This window comes from Callithrix jacchus, chromosome 3, assembly GCF_049354715.1.
Source record: "Callithrix jacchus isolate 240 chromosome 3, calJac240_pri, whole genome shotgun sequence".
NCBI classification, from domain to species: Eukaryota; Metazoa; Chordata; class Mammalia; order Primates; family Cebidae; genus Callithrix; species Callithrix jacchus.
In genome coordinates, this window is record NC_133504.1 from 36,469,139 (window position 1) to 36,475,870 (window position 6,732).

A 6,732-nucleotide genomic window follows, 5' to 3' on the forward strand; every position below is an offset into this window, starting at 1 on the left:
TTTATTAAAAATAAATAAAAGTAGGATAAAATACCAAAAACGATGAAATAAGATTATAATGTGAAAGCATTTGAAAAGATAAATGTTTATACACACATGCAAGGTCATCATATTCCTGTGAAATGCAAACTGAATATGAAATAAGAGAAGCTTCATGCATTTTCCTTTGTAGGTATACTGTTCATTTTTCTGTTGTATCTAAGCACAGGTTTGAATGCCAATCAGCTAAGTATTTAGGGTGCCCTGCACAGTGGGATCCACAACTATTTTCAAGAACAGATTCCACCCTTATGAGGTCAACTAATTCTGTATAAAAATTACTAGAGGAAAAACAGCATGAAACCAACTACTGAATAGCGTAGCCCAGACCACAAATGTAACAATAATTTAGAAAAATAATCATTAGTCACAGTAAGTTAATTAGATTATCCTTGCACCAAGCATTGTCTCTCAATTTAATTATTTATTTAAGTGACTTTCATCAGGAAAAGTTTTTGACAAAGGAAAAATAAATTAAATAAAACTAACTAGAAAAGTACAAATGGACCGAGCATGGTGGCTCACGCCTGTAATCCCAGCAATTTGGGAGGCCAACGCAGGCGGATCACCTGAGGTCATGAGAACAAGACAAACATGGCCAACATGGTGCAACCCCATCTCTACTAAAAGTACAAAAATGAGCCAGGCATGGTGATGTATGTCTGCAATCTCAGTTACTTGGGAGACTGTGGCAGGAGAATTGCTTGAAACTGGGGAGGCAGAGTTTGCAGTCAGCCAAGATCACACCACTGCACTCCAGCCTGGGTAACAGAGCAAGACTCTCTGTCAAAGAAAAAAAGAAAGAAAAGTACAAATGAAAGCATATTTTATTACTCTTCTGACTATAAGGTCACTCTGAGGAGTCACCTGTCCTTAATAATCATGGTAATGTATTTTGAAAGAGGAAAATCCAACTATCAGAACACAATCATCAAAAATTTTTAACTTTTCTACTCTTGTCAGTAATGTAAGAACCTGCTACAACCAACCACTTATGTAAGTATTTCATACTCCAAAGAGTATTAAATGTTCTTGGATATCTTCCTTCAGTGCACCATGCCCTCTAGCCTTTAAGGAATTTATAGTCTAAGTCGAAACAATTAAAACAGATGGAATGTGGCAAACACTGAACAATCAGAGACATCCCTTTTCCAAATAAATACTCAATAAATTGATGGGGAAATGTTTCGCATTTTAAGAGTTAAAAGAGGAACACCTACAAAGCCTTAAGTACACCAGGTAGGCTTCAAAGACAAAGTGGGAGATTAAATTGTCTGTGAGTCAAAGAATCAAAAGTCTTAATACCAAAGAAGCAAACAGTGTAAAAACCAGCTTCCTCAACTGAAGACTGTACGGCCTGAAATACCGGGTGGTATGCTGGGTCCTCAAAAGTCCAAAAAATAACATGATACATATTCTAGAACTATAACTTTATTCAATGACAATTGACTTGAAATACTTTTAGGTGAACACAAATACATTATGGAGTAGAATGTAAATGTGTGAAATACTTTTCAAACAATAGATACAATTGTGTTCTTTGAAATTACCTAGAAATATGAAATAATTGTTCACAAATAGTAAGAGTAGTTTATCAGAAAAGATTGCAAATTATTTACAAAAAAAAACAGAATTTGGTCAGGCAGAAGATTATATATTAAATAAGATAAAGAACAGAAAAATAACTGTAAAAGTAGATCATTGAAGCCACTTTTATCTCCTGACACACTGCTACCTACTCCCTATATTTTGTTAATTTAATATAGTAGAAATATTAAAAATTGTTTAAGCGTCCTAAGCAGAAACTGTAACACAAAGATTAATCCGCCACAAATATGCACGATGGAATGTACAGGAAGCAGGAGTGAAAAAGAGAGGTGTCTTTGGAGCACTACAAGTTAGCGGATTATTGCAGGAGTCCAAACTTCCATTGATGAAGACATGGGTTGAAATGAAGCAAGTATGTGCTTATAGTTAACAACAACAAGAAACGACTGGAGAAAACAGAGGTAAGGGCACTATGAGATAAATATGAAGACTAATTATAATGTAAAATTTGAGTTATCCTGTAGCTAAACCTCTCAATTTTATTAATCAAAAGAACTTGAGATAGTGTGGGATAATGTAGCTAATTAGATGTTGTATTTATATTTTTCTCTCACTGAAATCTTAAGCAAGAAACCCATGAAGCTAAGTTAGGTCTATGTCCCGTTTGCAACTTTCACTAGATTTCACCTGTGTCTATGCCTGCACGCCAGAGGCAGGGGAAGGCAGCAGGCCCGCTGGTGTGGCTTGGCTCTGGTAAGAAGAGGACTGTTTCGACAGCTGTTGCTGGTGATTCCCAGACTAGCAGCTCATTAGGAGAAAGAGGGAGAGACAGAGACAGATGGGTCCCACTAGTCAGCTCTGGTTGCTGAATTTAATGCATTCACTGGTGAAAAGGAGAAAAAGTAACAGCAGCCTAACAGTTAACACATAGGCCAAGAATACGAACTGTCAGACTGCACAATGCTATTAATTTAGAAAGTGGGAGTAGAATTGGCTACCACTTACCACCTGTGGTTGATGTTGGTGCTTCAATAAGGGAGAAAAAAAGACAATCTGATGCCCGTGATTTTAGAGACTATAGTGACTTCCAGTTGAGCCTCTTAAAGAGAGTGTTGACAATTTTATTATAAACCTCTCCTGGAGGGGTTTCTCACTTTCGTCTATAATTTGTCATCTCTTTGCACTCATGTGACTAATAATTTGTTTAAATCACGTTTGCCGTATTTGAAAAACAGAGAACCCAAAAATGGCTTTTTTAGTGTAGCTGAGATCACATGCTTGTTTCTTTCTTTGCATTATTCCAATATAAAAACAGTAGTGGAAAACAGGAAACAGAGTCTGAAAGTGATTTTAGCTGCTCTTCACCCATTTACTTGTTTTATGAGAATAAGCCTTCAACAGTGTAAAAGAAAATTTTGTAAGAATTTTAAGGTTCTGCGTAGCATAATTTTTCCTCATTCTGTGACTCTCACTGATGTCACACTCATATCTTCTCCGGCATGACAGAAAGGGGATCATGACCTTCTTTCCGCCAGCCATAATGAAGCCAAGATCACGGTATATAGCAAAATATACTACAGAAAGAGTAAGATTTAATCTAACATTAAAACACTCACCTTTCATGGAAAGTCATCATTCATGTCACATAAAGTTCAGAGGGGCAGTAGGTCCAGAGTAAAACTGAATTCCAAACATCTTTTACAAATTATTTGATCATTGAATAGCTACTTCTATTCCAGAACATACTGTTCATTCTTCAATTTCTCTTCCTTTGCTCAGGCTGTACCCTTTGACTGAAAAAGTGTCTCATACCTTACTCTCTTCTTCCTAAGTCACCCTCTCTCAACCAAACAAAAAGGAAAACTAGGACACAGTAAACATTATGTAAATATCAGCTACTAATTCATCATTATTATCTTTCAGGATTGTTTAAAACATTACATATAATAAACATAAAATCCCTATACCATAGTTGGTCTCCCACAATAAGTGGTTATTATTATTAGCATGTAATTAAGACTTCTTTCCATGTCTGTCTGCCAAGCAGGTACTTAAGGGTGGGCATGATACCTTTATGTATTCATTTAACAAATATTTGTTTAACATCCAAAATGTATATGGCATTGTGATGTGTATCAGTAGAGACACATGGAGGACAAGCTAGGTAGGGTCCCAGAATTTCCTAAAAACTACCTGCCTGAATTATTAGTACCCCTGTCATTTTTTGTATTTCCTATCACTGAGCACTTTTCACACTTTAGGTAAAATATCTAAGTGTTTGTCATGTGGAATCAGAGAAGGCTTTCCTTGCCTTATTAATTATTGTAGCAATTTAACAAATATGAATTGATCAACTTATTAAGCCTTCTGTTTTCATTTCTGGAAATCATCATTGCATCTATAAAACATTAACATTGTCATGAACATTTTTTCCTATGGCCATTAGCCTTAGTTTATAAATTATCAAATTTTTGAACTAGCAGATTATGTTACTTTTGTTAACATTAATTTTCAACAACTCACATACATGATTGATTAAATATTAAAAATATATTTTGTGTATATAGCCTTTTATGTTTTCCAGAATACAAAAAGAAAGATGTGAAGTTGTATGAAGACATTATTTCCAGGTTATTATGTGAGATTTTTTTTTAGTTCAGGATCTAAGTCATTTCCAAGATAACAATAAGGTAAAATCGCAAACCCCAAATTGTCATTTGCTTGGCGAGACTTCTCAGGGATCTCTAGATAAAAAATTAAGTGGACTATCAATCCAGGTTTCTTTTACCAGGGTCAATAACCCCTAATTTTCATCATAGCACTCAGACTAAACCTACTCAAACCATTTTTCAGCTTAGAGAATAAGTAATTCCTATATATTCATCTTTAAAAAACTTTACTCACATTTTTAATGCAGAAGGGAAGCTACAATTCCACTCTAACTACAATCACTGAAAGTAAAAGATGAACTTTTTAGCATCTTTATTTTATCCTCAACCTCTATACCAAAGCTACTTTTTTAAACTAGAGACTTGAATGGCTTTCAGAGAAAGAAATTTATTTCAGAGTCTTAAGCTGCCATATAGATGCAGGCAAAGAAGACATGTCTATACATCAGCAGGAATTCTGCACACATTAAAAGATAGGTAAAAATTAACAGTCTTACAGTAATTAATTTCAACCTTTGTTAGTTGCTATAAAAAATAACATCATTATATGCATGCAATATTCAACAATAGATCCTATTTTAAAGACTTTTAAGATACAGAAATAGTTTTAGCTTTTAAATTCTCTTATGAATTTTCTAAAATTCATCTATATGTTCTGCTCACACTTTCTCTCCATTAACACAAACCACATTTTCTTTGATAACATCACACCGTTTCCACTGATATACTAATGGGTCCTACTGAGTGTTACAAGTTTATGGCTATGATTCATTTCTGTGATAATCTCATTTTCATTAATGTAACAGCTCCAAATGTAGTACATCAATTCCTGAGATATCCACATTCACATACTAATGACTTTCTCATCCCTTAATGTGTTTTAAAAGAGAAGAGTCACATTGTTCTGGAAAAAAAATAAACCACAGTAGGAGACTTAAAGACTTAAATCAACTACATTACTAGTGTCCTCTCAGCAAAATGGTAATGATTCAAGAATGTATTGATCCAACAATTTGCATATATGCAGAACATTTCCTCAAAAAAATCTAAAAGAATATAACAAAAAAAAACACAATGGAGAATAAAAATAAATTTTCAAAGTAATTCAGCACATATTGTTACTTATTCCAGATTTTAGTAATTGTACTATAAAGATACATAGTCTGATTATCTGTGGGCCTGGGGAATTATAGGTGGGCTTCAAAGAATAAGTAAATCCCCTTATGGTATAGAAATAATACGTTTTATATGTGTATATTTATGGAAATAGTCCATATTTTTCATCACATTCTAAAAATAGTTATGATCAATACACACACACACACACACACACACACACACATATATATAAAGACCTCATTGTTAGTCTACTTCTATAACAAACCAGAAGAAAACAGACTGAGTGCTTAGACTGTATGAAGTGATTCATACGTAAATAGAATATGGGAGGAAATGGGAATAGTACTTTTAGCCCTAATCATTTATATCATGAGTACCAATATGAATTTGGAATTTTAACAAAGAGAATGATACAAAATTATAGTTTTGACTTAAGAAGGCAGAAACATGACTTGAAATTATAATACAGCAATAGGTGATTATACTATTTGCCTGAAAAACAGACCTGTTCATATTTGCATGGAAATAAGTTGGAGAGTCTGTGTTCAATGCTGCAAGTAAATGGAAGAAAAAAATCTATGTAAAGAGGTTGGAGAAATTCTTATCCTATATAATAATTCCTTTTCTTATCCAAGGTGATTCCCTCTCCAAGGGGACACCCAGTGCCCCTCTCAGGAAAGTAGCAACTTGGAATAGAATCTGGCATGCCTAAGGTCTTGGGAACAGGGATGCTTATTTCCTCTGCCTTCCTTGGCTGCTTACATGGATACCCACATGTCATCCCTTCGAGATAGATTCTCATGCACATGCTGAAGAGTTGTCTTTCTTGACATAGGCAAGAGGCATTGATGTGCAGCAGATTTCTTTAGTCATCAACTATGACCTTCTCACCAACAGGGAAAACTATATCCACAGAATCAGTCAAGGTGGACAGTTTGGCCATAAGGGTGTAGCTATTAACATGGTGACAGAAGACAAGAGGACTCTTCGAGACATAGAGACCTTCTACAACACGTCCATTGAGGAAATGCCCCTCAGTGTTGTTGACCTCATCTGAGGGGCTGTCCTGCCATCTAGCCCCAGCTAGATGAGGTGCTAAGGAGCAGCAGGAGGGTATAGGGAAGGGAGCCAAGTAATGGACATCTTGTCATTTTTTTTCTTTGAATAAATGTTACTTTTTAAGGCAATAATAATAATCCTTTTCTTGTGGGACTATCCTTGAGAAAAATATTCCACTTTGGGGAAAACCTATTTGAAGACCAAAACATGGAAGGAAAGAGATAAATTCATTCAAGTAAGACAAATAGATAGTTTTTAATCAGAAAAAGGAATACAAAAGGAGCAGGACAAAGAACTT

General features: G+C 34.8%; 1 non-coding gene across 1 annotated transcript; it reads left to right on the forward strand.

Annotated features, from left to right (window-relative positions):
- The first annotated feature begins 6,003 nt into the window (after window positions 1–6,003).
- On the forward strand, window positions 6,004–6,141 carry LOC118152591 (small nucleolar RNA SNORA67). Its single transcript, XR_004741336.1, has one exon. It is a non-coding gene; the product is annotated as a small nucleolar RNA SNORA67 (small nucleolar RNA).
- Window positions 6,142–6,732: the final 591 nt, after the last annotated feature.